This window comes from Phyllopteryx taeniolatus, chromosome 9 (genome assembly GCF_024500385.1).
Source record: "Phyllopteryx taeniolatus isolate TA_2022b chromosome 9, UOR_Ptae_1.2, whole genome shotgun sequence".
Lineage (NCBI taxonomy): Eukaryota > Metazoa > Chordata > Actinopteri > Syngnathiformes > Syngnathidae > Phyllopteryx > Phyllopteryx taeniolatus.
This window is the reverse complement of record NC_084510.1, coordinates 4255911-4269710: the sequence shown is the minus strand read 5'-3', so window position 1 is coordinate 4269710 and position 13800 is coordinate 4255911. Positions and strand designations below refer to the sequence as shown.

Below are 13800 nucleotides of genomic sequence, written 5' to 3'. Positions count from 1 at the left end.
GCAGGCAGGCGAGCGTGACAAACTTGATGGTTCGATTTTGTTGTCCCATTTTTGTGAACTGGGTGTTGATGGCAGGGGTGGGAGCGGGGACATTAAAATATTGCTAGCAGTTTGAAATATTGTCCCTTTAAGTCATACATGTCAAACCAAGGCCCGGGGGCCAAATTTGGCCCACGTTGTAATTATATTTGGCTCGCAAGACCATATCAAATGTGTATTGGAGCTGGCCCGCCAGTATATTGTACATGCGCCACTCATATTACAAATCCCAAATGTGTTGGCCCATCACTCTAGACCGGCGAGCGCCCCTTCCCTTTCTGTTGCAGTCGTTAGCAACTATGCTCCTCATCTCCTCGAGCAAATTTACACTTGTCCTTCCCAAAAATGGCCAAACAAAAGATGGAAAACGGTTTTCCAAGACAGGTGGGAGGCAGATTATCTGTTCGCTAAAGTAAAAGACAAACCTGTTTGTCATGTGCGGCGCAACGTGGCTGTAACAAAGAAAATATCATAATTGAATTGTTTTGTTTTTTAAAGCCCTTTATCAAGTCCTAGGCAGGGACTGTTAATAGCTTGAAGTTTGGATTTTTATTGAAGGACATTCTTATTTTTTGGGGGTTGTTTTGTTGTTGGCCTTTGAAAAAGATTTACATCAGAAAGAAAGGTACTTGGAGATAGATAAATAGAAGATGGAGAGACAGAGGAATTCATGTTATCTTTTTAAATACAAAACCCCAAACAAATACCACTGATGTCTTTTATCACAAATTTGATTTGATTTTTTTTTTTTTTATAATATTAAAGTTTGTTTATTCCAGATTGAGTGTTTAAGCAAAATGTAAGTTTGTTGTCATATGATAAACTTTAACGCTACATTTCTGCAGAAAAGGGAAAAATGCACATCGCAGTGATTTTTCATTAAATATTGTGTTTGGCCCGCGACGTTGTCCCAATTTTAAATTTTGGCCCACTGTGAATTTGAGTTTGACACCCCTGCTTTAAGTGGTTCACTTAACTTTACACTTACCTAAAATATTCCCTGTAAAGTTAATAAAGGTTTTATCATATGCATGTTGGCTTCATTGACAAAAGGCAGTTTGTTTTTAAACCATTTAATATTCATTCATTCAAATGGATAGCAAGTTTTACTGCAGTTTTTCTGTCTGGGATGGAGTTACTTTTAAGTAAACAGACTATTGACCTTCCCGAACTATGTGTAATTTGTCTTTGAGTTTAGAGAAGTCACCACATAAATGATATCCATTACCAATGTGCTTATGTATGGTCAAATGTGCTTTAAATTTAACTTCCTAATATGAAAATTGATCCAGTCAAAATGGAGCGGACAGCTGAACAGAGCACTATCTGAGCCGTACACAAAAAAACGCAATGCAGAGCAAGTTAGTGGGGTTTAATACATTGGACAGTTTCCATACTTTGACATATATACACAGTCCACTGAGTAATTGTGGCACTGGTTGATTTAACGCTGTAATTTAACAAAGAGGAAATTCATTATTTTTTTTATTCATAGAATACATTGCTTAACATTTTTACATGCACTCCATTTATTGTGTGTCTCTTTGTTTCTGCGCACAAACAGCCACAGGGAGTGTTAAGGCTCACTAAACTCCCAGCATAAACAGTTTTTATGAGTGTGCAACCAGCAAATCCCGAACGGGCACAGAGATTAGAAGACACAAAGTGAAACTGAGAGCTTCATTAAATACCAACCTGAGTCAGCAGCACCAGCAAGCCTGGCTGGGGAATGTACCCAATGCGTGTGGAGGAGAGTGGATGACAAACACACAGGCAGAGAACAAATACAAGGTGTGTGCATTATGTGCATGCATGTGACTTTAGGAACAGAAAGAAGCTTCAGTCTGTTTGCATGTGGGCAATGAGGTGAGGTCGGCTTTGGACAGGCCACGAGCAGTGACAAAAATGCCCCAGAACATGCATGTTTTACAACTGTATGCAGTACAGTTGCAGTACAGTCCACATACTGCATACAGTATGTTATTAAACCTCTTCCTTCGCTTTTTTTTAAAACCTGAAACCCCATATATTCAACTCGTCATTTGTGTGAAGACTTCCCACTCTGTACCCAATGGCTTTAGACCCTATGTGACATCCCAGAGTAAATCACATAGGAATAGAAAGCCATAAAACACAGCAGCGAGACGGTAGTGCAGTGGTAGCAGGAGTAAACTTACACTATGTTTGCACACTATGAGTGTGCAGTGCTTTTCTTTTAACAGCCCCAGCTTGTCTGACAGCTTACAAGGCCCTGCAGAGGATTTACAACAGTACTTAGACATACAACACTGCTGTCCCTCTTGTCTCCTGAGTATCATCCAAACATCTACAACTCCCTAAATACTCAATCCAAAGCCTCACTTTAGTCGTGTTGTGCTGTGTTTTTACTTGCGGCCTATATCACAGGCATGCAGAGAGATACAGCACAGGAAAACAACAGTCTGCAGACCTTCTGTATTATTAATTGGCTAAAACTTGATAAGTCAATGCACAGAGGGGGAACTAGAGAGAAAGAGGCAGCCAAAGCAGCCTACATGTATCTACAAATCTGTGTTGGGCAAGCAACTTGGAAAATGCAGTGTGCTAAGTAGTACTGTAACACTCGAAACCGATCTCGAGTTTGAATGTGATTGTTTATTCCTGAACACAGCCACATGCCAGTTTCAAGAGGGTGTGCACCGTCGTGCAACCAGATTATTGTAGTTATTTTCACCTCCTCTGTAAAAATGATTTAAAAAAATAAATAATCAACTGCGTTGGGCAAATTCTACATTAGGTCACATTAAAGGTAGATAAAAAGTTTTTAAATGATTATATTGGTTTAAATTATTTTACATCATATGAAAACCTGGCATTTGAACAGGGGTGTGCAGACCTTTTATATCCACTTTTGCCTTTTTCTTGGTTTTGTAATCTCTGCCTGGTGAGCCTTTGTGCTGTTTAAGAAGTGGAAACAAAATATTATAAGAACATTTGTTGGAGCTGAATTTGCCTTAATTCATTTTTTTTAAAGCTTGTATTATTTAAAGCTTGTATTATTTTAGATTAAGCGATATTGTTCAGCAATATTTGAATTTTCACATTCATGTTTGATGTCGTTATTTTTATTTTATTTGACTTTCATGCTCTGATTTAAGTTACTCAGCAGTTACTCAGTACTTAAGGATTTCTTTTCACTGAGTACTTTCTTACTCTTACCCAAGTAAGTATTTAGAAGACTACTTGTACTCTTGAGACTTGTACTTGAACTTGACTCCTATTATTCTAAAGTAACAGTACTCTTATTGCATAACAATTACTACTGTAATATTGTACTCTCGCGTATATTTGGTTACTCAACCCACCTCTGACCATGATGCATATCCAAAATGTGCCACTTGAGAGCAAATAATCACAATTGTGACCCTTGAACAATTGCAGCCTCAATGATCACTAGTTTATTTTTTTAAAGGTGTCGAAATACACATTGCATAATAACTACAACATGTGCACTATGAAATCTGAATTAAGATGGTTTTGCACTCCAAACTTGAGCATTACTGCAAGTTGATATTCATCAACTGAGTAGAAATATTGACATAGTCTTAGTCTTTTGCATTCACAGTCCATCCGGTATTTGTATTTGTGATGCAGGACAGCATAAGCTGTCTCTTTGGAGTCTGAGTGACAGAATCCAATAATGCTGATTTCAATGTCAACAGCACTAATGTCCCAAACTTTAATCTATTGCTATTCATTATTTAATACTACGCCTGCCATAGGGACGCACGCACGCAATCATGCACACGCACACACCAAATTGAACTATTCTACGTGAGTATGAATTGTGCTGATGTGAATCAGCCATTACAAAATCTCCAGCGCTCAACTTATTAATTGAAATGAAGTACTCTCGCTGGTCTGTTAACTAAGCCAACAGTGGGAATATTTACTCTGCCACCATCAATAATATTTGCACTTTGTCAAATGAATGGAGTACACTTGAAATCCAGGAGCATTTTCCAGATGAATAATGATAATTTCAAAAACATAAAGCGATACCTGCACATTCTGTTTTACTTACAGGCGACGTTTGTTGTTTCAGCATGAATCTTTTCTCAGTCTCATTATGAGGCTGGATACTTTTAAAGAAAACTTCTAATTTCCTCTTGACCCTGTCTCCTTTTTTTCTTATTGATGCAGTCCACAGTTTCTCTATAAAGTCTTCTGAACCTGTTTCAGGTAACTTTACAAAACCTGAAACTGTTACATTCTTATACCCGCCCCCTCATAAACCCTCCCCTCATGTTTCCCCTCTCCTTTGGGCTGTCTTCAACTCCCTTGTTTAAAACAAAACATCCTCTGTCCAGATTTCAAATGAAACAAACCCTCCCACCCAGGGACCATTACAATCTAGATAAGAGCGAAGGAAACAGAGAGGTATACACAAATGTATACAGATATAAAGAATGAAATATGTGCACTGGAAAGAAGAGGTTAACAGACAGTGATATGTTGGTAAATGTGTGCTGGAACAGAAGACATAGATGATCTGGCGGTTCAGGTATACCGTGAAGTCTGGTGGAGTCTCAGTGTGTGTGAGGTGAGCTCTCTTCCATGCAGGACGAACAAAGAACCTATTGACTTTTAACAAACAGGAGCATTCTGTCTTCTCCACAGGCTTGGGCTTTGTGCTACCTACTCACGATAACCCCCAACCCCCTCTCCCACCATCTCTCTTACACACGCAGAGATACACACACACACAAGCACAAAAAACACATACACCTGTGTCGGCCCAAAACGTGTTCAATACTCACTGTTCAAAAGCCCATAATGATCCAAGAATTATTAGCATGTAATAACGCCACAAATAAATATCAACTCTTGTTCAGGAACAATGCGGCCAAACATAAATAAAATAATCCACCTAACAAACTTAATTCACAACTCAGTGCTCCACAACAGTCTGCAAATATGCCTCATGTGCCACTCATATGAGTTAAAAACACTATGTATTTTTCCATGAAAAGGATTTCATTTTAAACAATCCATGAGTAAATTAGATTTGTGGTTTTAGACAGTCTTTGTACGAAATGACAAACTTCTTGTCTTTTAGAATTTTTTGGTTTGCTTGTTTTGTATGCCATTCATATAAATGGTTGTCCTCATTTGGGTCAGTGAGCTTTTCCCAATCCCAGCTGACATTGGACAGAAAGCTAGGGTAAAGCCAAGACTGTTGTAGACTAATATGCTCTATTTCATATTTGTAATATATTCTACAACCCCAATTCCAATGAATTTGGGGCGTTGTGTTAAACATAAATAAAAACAGAATACAATGATGGCGGCAGTTCTGAGGTGCGGGATTCAATCCCCGTCCCCGCCTGTGTGGAGTTTGCATGTTCTCCCCGTGCCTGCGTGGGTTTTCTCAGGGTACTCCGGTTTCCTCCCACATCCCAAAAACATGCTTTAATTGGAGACTCTAAATTGCCCGTAGGCATGACTGTGAGTGTGAATGGTTGTTTGTTTCTATGTGCCCTGCGATTGGCTGGCAACCAGTTCAGGGTGTACCCCGCCTCCTGCCCGATGACAGCTGGGATAGGCTCCAGCACGCCCGCGACCCTAGTGAGGAGAAGCGGCTCAGAAAATGGATGGATGGAAAATACAATGATTTGCAAATCATGTTCAAACTAATTGAACACACTACAAAGACAAGATATTTAATGTTCAAACTGATCAACTTTATTGTTTTTAGCAAATAATCAATAACATTTAATTTTATGGCTGCAACATGTCCCAAAAAAGCTGGGACAGGTGGCAAAAATGACTGAGAAAGTTGAGAAACACTCATAAAACACCTGCTTGGAACATCCCACAGGTGAACAGGCTAATTGGGAACAGATGGGTGCCATGATTAGGTATAAAAGGAGCTTCCCTGAACTGCTCAGTCATTCACAAGCAAAGGGGCCGAGGTTCACCTCTTTGTGGGGCTGTGTTAGTGCCAATGGCATGGGTAACTTACACATCTGTGAAGTCACCATTAATGCTAACAGGTACATACAGGTTTTGGAGAAACATATGCTGCCATCCAAGCAACATATTTTCCATGAACGCCCCTGCTTATTTCAGCAAGACAATGCCAAACCACATTCTGCACGTGTTACAACAGTGTGGCTTCGTAGTAAAAGAGTGCGGGCACTAGACTTGCTTCGATGGCGGCATATGTTTCTCGAATACCTGTATGTACCTTTTAGCATTAATGGTGCCTTCACATATGTGTAAGTTACCCATGCCATTGGCACTAACACAGCCCCATACCATCACAGATGCTGGCTTTAGAACTTTGCGTCCATAACAGTCCGAATGGTTCTTTTCCTCTTTGGCCCGGAGGACACGACGTCCACAATTTCCAAAAACAATTCGAAATGTGGACTCGTCGAACCACAGAACGCTTTTCCACTTTGCATCAGTCCATCTTAGATGAGCTCGGGCCCAGAGAAGCCGGCGGCGTTTCTGGGTGTTGTTGATAAATGGCTTTTGCTTTGCATAGTAGAGTTTCAATTTTCACTTACGGATGTAGCGTAACTATACTTACTGACATTGGTTTTCTGAAGTGTTCTTGAGCCCATGTGCTGATATCCATTACAGATTGATGTTGGTTTTTGATGCAGTGCCGTCTGAGGGATCGAAAGTCACGGGCAATCAATGTTGATTTTCGGCCTTGCCGCTTACATGCAGTGATTTCTCCAGATTCTCTGAACCTTTTGATAATATTATGGACTGTAGATGATGAAATCCCTAAATTCCTTGTAATTGTACATTGAGGAACATTGTCCTTAAACTGTTTGAGTATTTTCTCACCCACTTGTTCACAAAGAGGTGAACCTCGCCCCATCTTTGCTTGTGAATGACTGAGCAATTCATGGAAGCTCCTTTTATACCCAATCATGGCACCCACCTGTTCCCAATTAGCCTGTTCACCTGTGGGATGTTCCAAACAGGTGTTTGATGAGCATTCCTCAACTTTCTCAGTCTTTTTTGCCACCTGTCCCAGCTTTTTTGGAATGTGTTGCAGCCATAAAATTCTAAGTTAATGATTATTTGCTAAAAACAACAAAGTTTATCAGTTTGAAAATTAAATATCTTGTCTTTGTAGTGTATTCAGTTAAATATAGGTTGAACATGATTTGCAAATCATTGTATTCTGTTTTTATTTATGTTTAACACAACATCCCAACTTCATTGGAATTGGGGTTGTAAATTTGCTTTTTTTGTTTTGGCCTCCAATTTGAGCCAGGCCCATCTCCACCTGCACCTGATGCCTGCTTCAAGCTCTGCCACATGAATAGCATCCTCCTCTTGAAGCACTCATTCTGGAAAAGAATTGACTACAATCATTGTCTGTTTCACTTCATTTTTCAATATTACATACTTCAAAGGCTTAATCCCAAATGCATCCTCCAGGAAAATATCCATCCATCCATCCATTTTCTGAGCCGCTTCTCCTCTCTAGGGTCGCGGGCGTGCTGGAGCCTATCCCAGCTATCATCGGGAAGGAGGCGGGGTAGACCCTCAACTGGTTGCCAGTCAATCGCAAGGCACATACAAACAAACAACCATTCGCAGTCACACCTACGGGCAATTTAGAGTCTCCAATTAATGCATGTTTTTGGGATGTGGGAGGAAACCGGAGTGCCCGGAGAAAACCCACGCAGGCACGGGGAGAACATGCAAACTCCACACAGGCGGGGCCGGGGATTGAACCCGGGTCCTCAGAACTGTGAGGCTGACGCTCTAACCAGTCGTCCACCGTGCCGCCGGAAAATATTAAATACAATATTTTTCAATTTTTATTGGCGATTTTTGAATTTGAAGTTAGTTCATTCTGTGTTGTGACATAATCCTTAACATTGCTCCGTCGCTTATTTGACATTTGACGTTAACATTCCTAAACGAGGCGGCACGGTGAACGACTGGTTAGAGCGTCTGCCTCACAGTTCTGAGGTCCGGGGTTCAATCCCCGGCCCCGCCTGTGTGGAGTTTGCATGTTCTCCCCGTGCCTGCGTGGGTTTTCTGCAGGCACTCTGGTTTCCTCCCACATCCCAAAAACATGCATGGTAGGTTAATTGACAACTCTAAATTGCCCGTAGGTGTGAATGTGAGTGCGAATGGTTGTTTGTTTGTATGTGCCCTGCGATTGGCTGGCAACCAGTTCGGGGTGTACCCTGCCTCCTGCCCGATGATAGCTGGGATAGGCTCCAGCGCGCCCGCGACCCTAGTGAGGAGAAGCGGCTCAGAAAATGGCTGGATGTATGGCATTCCTAAACTAATTAGATAATTGTAGGCGTGTTTCCTAACTTAAAACAAGATGTACTAGTGGATTAACTCTTGTTGCCGATGTTACGTGTGCTTCGCAGTTCTGCTGGGACCACAACCAGGACCACGACCCGCAACACCTCAACGCGAAAATACAAAAGACCAGTGCAACAAATACGACACGGGCTGATCTGATGAGCAAAAATGTTGCTTAAACCTAAGAGTAGCAATAGAGGATGTCCGCTCCAGAGGTGGGTAGAGTAGCCAAATATTGTCCTCAAGTAAGAGTACTCCTACTTTTGAATAATGTGACTCAAATAAAAGTAAAAAGTAGTCCCCCAAAAAATTACTTGAGGAAGAGTAAAAAGTACAAGGTGAACTTATTACTCAAGTACTGAGTAACTAGTGAGTAACTTCTGTTTTTTATAGTTTTTTACCACAGCATGAACATCAATTTAAAAAAATTACAAAATAAAATGTGAATGTGCAAATTCTGACGTTGTTGTGAGCGTGCATGCCTGAGTGTGTGTGTTTATGCACAGTCAAAACTCCCAAAAAACATCTGCAATTTACCTTTAGGGAGTTTTCTCAAATTATAAATGAGCTGAAATATCCACATTTGGGCAGACAGTGCCAGACAAATACTATAATACATGAAAGCTGTTGTTTTTGTTTGTCTAAATGTAAACACGAGTAGCGCGCCATTGCCTTCATGGTAACGACGACCTTCCCAACACGGCCGCCACATACGCACGACGATCAGCGGAGCAGGCTTATCTCGTGTTAATACCTATGCCCGGGAAGCCCAATGGAAGACGTTGTGTGAGGTCTTGTGACTTTCTTGTGTCAATTGGTGAACTAGACTTAAATGTCACTCGTGCTTAAACTGGATTGGCGCAAACAGCGCCCGATGTGGAAGTCGAAGTCGTAGTCTCGTGTACGAAATAGTTGATGAATAAGCAATAAATGATAAATAAAAGTAGCGAGCAACATTTTGATCATTGTAACGGAGTAAAATTACCGTTACTTCTTAACAGCAGAAGCGCCGGATGTTTTTTGTCTGGTCTCGTCAACTCCTGTGACTTACCTAAACCAGCACGAGCACACAGGCGGAACCTCAGGCCGCATATTAGTCCGCCGCGGAGTAATATTTGAAATGACATCTGTGTGTGGCTGGTGGATGTGTGAAATGGATCTAGATGCCAGCGTTCAAGGAGTACAAAACAGCCTATGATGTCAGCTACCCCCCCCCTACCAGGAAAAACTAATTGTATCGATACGATTCACGTAAATGGCCTATTTTAAGTTCAAAACGGTGAATTTCACTGAAAGGCAAATGATTTGCATGTATGTAAATTGCCCGTAGGTGTGAATGTGAGTGTGAATGGTTGTTTGTTTATGTGGCCTGCGATTGGCTGGCGACCAGTTCAATCCACACAAGTGAGGATATGCGGTATGGAAAATGGATGGATAATTCAGACTGCTAAAACTGTTACATTTGCTTTCATTTCCTAAAAAGATGACAAACTATTGATGTTGCACTTTTCTAAAAAGAAGAGATCAGTGCCAAGATACAGTATACATTTTTGTACATGCAGTTAAGGACTTCCTGAGTTTTTAAATAAGAAGCTCTGAAAGCCACTTTTAACATGTACGCAAGAGTAGTTATATTTAAAAATCTGATATACATATCTTGCCAAAGACTATTTTTAAAAATACATGTTATTGTTCCTAACGTCTGTAAAAGTGGGTCGCGTCTTAGCAACAATAGAAGAATGCGGGTCTCTATTTGACAACTGGTGACAACACATGTTCTACATTATAATATTATTCACATTTACTCTGCTTAGTTTGTAAACCGTAACAGTGTCAGCTACTTAAGTAGTATGAGATTCTAATAAAGCCATCATGTAATCCATCCATCCATCCATCCATTCTCTGAGCCATTTATCCTCACGAAGGTCGCGGGTGTGCTTGCGCCTATCCCAGCTGACGAGAGGCATATTTTTGGGACCCTTCAAAAGTTGTATACACCCTGAACTATCCATCCATCCATTTTCTGAGCCGCTTCTCCTCACTAGGGTCACGGGCGTGCTGGAGCCTATCCCAGCTATCATCGGGCAGGAGGCGGGGTACACCCTGAACTGGTTGCCAGCCAATCGCAGGGCACATACAAACAAACAACCATTCGCACTCACATTCACACCTACGGGCAATTTAGAGTGCCTGAACTAGTTGCCAGCCAATCTCAGAGCACATAGAATTTTTTTTTTAAATTGCACTCAGATTCTCACCTACGGTCAATTTAGAGTCTTCAATTAACCTCTGATGCATGTTTATGGAACGTGGGAGGAAACTGGAGTACCCGGAGAAAACCCACGCAGGCATGGGAAGAAAATGCAAACTCCACACAGGGAGGCCGGATTTGAACCCGGGACCTAAGAACTGGGAGGCAGATGTGCTAAATCATCATCATGTAATGTGTCAATATATTAAATTTTTTATGGTATTTTGCTTTTATTCTTATGTGATCATTCATTGTAAAGTGAATGAGGACAGTTCTATGTCGACCAATCAACTTTCTACAAGCATACTGTCGACTGCCTCTAAAAATTGTGATGGTCCCGGTCAGATATTTTGGGACCCTTCAAAAGTTGTATACAGCTTGGTGGAAACAGCTACAGTGACATGAACCCAATGGAATACCACAACTGTGTGACCAAATATGATTCACTGATGGATAGGTTTCCTATAGCTTAAAATGTGAAACGAAACAAAGTTTGTACATATAATGGGATCAATCTGACTCTGTCATACAGTTTAAAATGCTTTCATCTTAATAATGGGAACGCATACAGTAATTCCGAAATTGGCCTTTACTTCCCCGAGGGCTCTGCTAAATTAACTTTTTGTAGTTTTCTTCAAAAGCTATCACCTTTGCCCCCTGCAGAGCATGATCAAGACCAAAGAAAGCCATTGATGCAAACCTGTGATGGACTTTAGGTGCATCAATAACAACCAGAAAGTGACCCTGAGGGAATAAGGTTTTACAAGGGCCAGGCAGGGAGCATAGGGATTACAAAGTCTAAATCATGCTATACCCCTGTCTGGCCAAAATTGAGCTCCTCTGTTGGAGATACTTTTGCTGAATGATAATGATTTTGTAAGGCAATGAACTGCGAACTGTGAGAGGGTAACAATGAAAGAGATTCAGATGAAGGGTTATCAAAGCTGAGAGATTTATCACCCCAGCTGGTTGGACAAATTAACTGAAACAAAAGGAGTGTGAAAGACAAAGCCTGAAGAATGTGCTCCGAAAGGTGAGAGCAGTGGTGTCAGAGACATATGGAGGTGCAGAATAGGGGCAAACTATTTTTAAAAGCCAGAGGATTTGTGCACCATTTATATATAGTGCCATGAAGAAGTATTGGTCCCCTTCTGAAATTCTTGCATTTTTGCATAGTTTCCCCACTTTTATTTTTCATCAAATGATCATCAAATGTAAATATCAAACAAATATAACCCAAGTGATTTACAAATGGGCGGTGGCCGATTGGGTTAGAGCATCAGCCTCACACTTCTGAGGACCCGGGTTCAATCCCCGGCCCTGCCTGTGTGGAGTTTGCATGTTCTCCCTGTGCCTGCGTGGGTTTTCTCCGGGCACTCCGGTTTCCTCCCACATCCAAAAAACATCCATTAATTGGAGACTCTAAATTCCCCGTAGGTGTGACTGCGAATGGTTGTTTGTTTGTATGTGCCCTGTGATTGGCTGGCAACCAGTTCAGGGTGTACCCCGCCTCCTGCCCGATGAGAGCTGGGATAGGCTCCAGTACGCCCGCGACACTAGTGAGGAGAAGCAGCTCAGAAAATGGATGGATGGATGGACGGATTTTAAAATGTTGATTTTAAATGGTGATTTCACTTATTAAGAAAAATATATATATATTCAAAGTTACCTGGCCCTGTGTGAAAAAGTAAAGGCCCCCTAAACCTAACGAATGGCTGGGCCATCCTCAGCAGCAACTATTGAAATGAAGCGTTTTCTATAGCTGGCAATAAGTCTTTCATATCCCTGTGGAGATACAGCAGCTGAAATAAGTATTTAACACCTCACCAAGGTGCTATTGACCTGACATTTTCACCAGATGTTGGGAACGACCAAAGTAATCTATAAATACAAAGAAAGTAGAACAATGGCAAGATGGCGCCTACCAGTGTGGTCGCCTCGGTAACGCGCTCTCTAGTATTGTCTTTGTTTTTGTGTTTTTCGTCCGTCTTTGGAGACCTTACACGACTCACTTACACAAGGGGAGACCTGCTAACCATCAAGGAGTCTACTCCAGACTTTCTGTCACCAACTTTCGAATATCCGCTCAGTTTTTTCCCAGAGTTACTCACCGGAGCGGCGTCCGCGGTTTTCGGCGCATGGAGACGGAAGCGGCGCCACAGAGGGAAGCGAGCCGGCATTCAGGTGAAACTCCGCAAGAGAGGACACAGATTGGCGTTCCCGTCGATCCACCTCGCGAATGTACGCTCCCTACCCAACAAAATGGACGAGCTTCATCTTCTGTTAAAGACACGTAAAGACTTCGGACGTTCCGCGGCCATGTGCTTCACGGAGACCTGGCTTTGCGACGCTGTACCCGATGCCGGCATTATGCTTCCCGGTTTCCACATTCATCGAGCGGACCGCGACATGGAATCATCGGGGAAAACAAAGGGCGGTGGGATATGCCTCTATATCAACGAAAAATGGTGTACGGACGTCACGGTGATCAGCACACACTGCAGCCCGCATTTGGAGTCGCTATTCTTAAATTGTAAACCATTCTACTCGCCACGTGAGTTCGCATCATTCATTTTCGCTGGCGTCTATATTCCGCCTCAAGCTAACACGAACGCCGCATTGCTAACGCTCGCCGATAAAGTCAACGAAATTGAAAAAAAACACCCCGACTCACCCCTCATTATTCTTGGGGACTTTAACAAAGCTAAACTCAACCACGAACTCCCTAAATACAAGCAGCACATCGACTGTCCTACCAGGGAAAATAATACTTTAGACCACTGCTACACCACGGTAAAAAACGCATACCGTGCTATACCTCGTGCAGCCTTGGGCTCGTCTGATCACTGCTTAATTCACTTAATACCGACGTACAGGCAAGAACTTAAATGTGCGAAGCCTACAGTGAAAACAGTCAAAAAGTGGACAAATGAAGCCAAGATGGAACTTCAAAGCTGCTTAGACTGCACAGACTGGAGTGTCTTTGAAAACTCAGCTGGCAGCCTGGATGAATATACGGACACTGTTACATCCTATATCAGTTTCTGTGAAGAGGTCTGTGTTCCAACAAAATCATTTCGCACATTCAACAACAATAAGCCGTGGTTCACTGCTAAACTTAAGCAGCTTCGCCAAGCTAAGGAGGACGCATATCAGAGTGGGGACAGGGCCCTGTA

At 41.9% G+C, this 13800-nt stretch overlaps 1 long non-coding RNA gene across 1 annotated transcript in view; it reads right to left on the bottom strand.

Moving 5' to 3' along the window:
- LOC133484058 (uncharacterized) overlaps positions 1-13800 on the bottom strand; it is a 43591-nt gene that overhangs the window by 11292 nt on the left and 18499 nt on the right. The gene's annotated exons all lie outside the window — the stretch shown is intronic.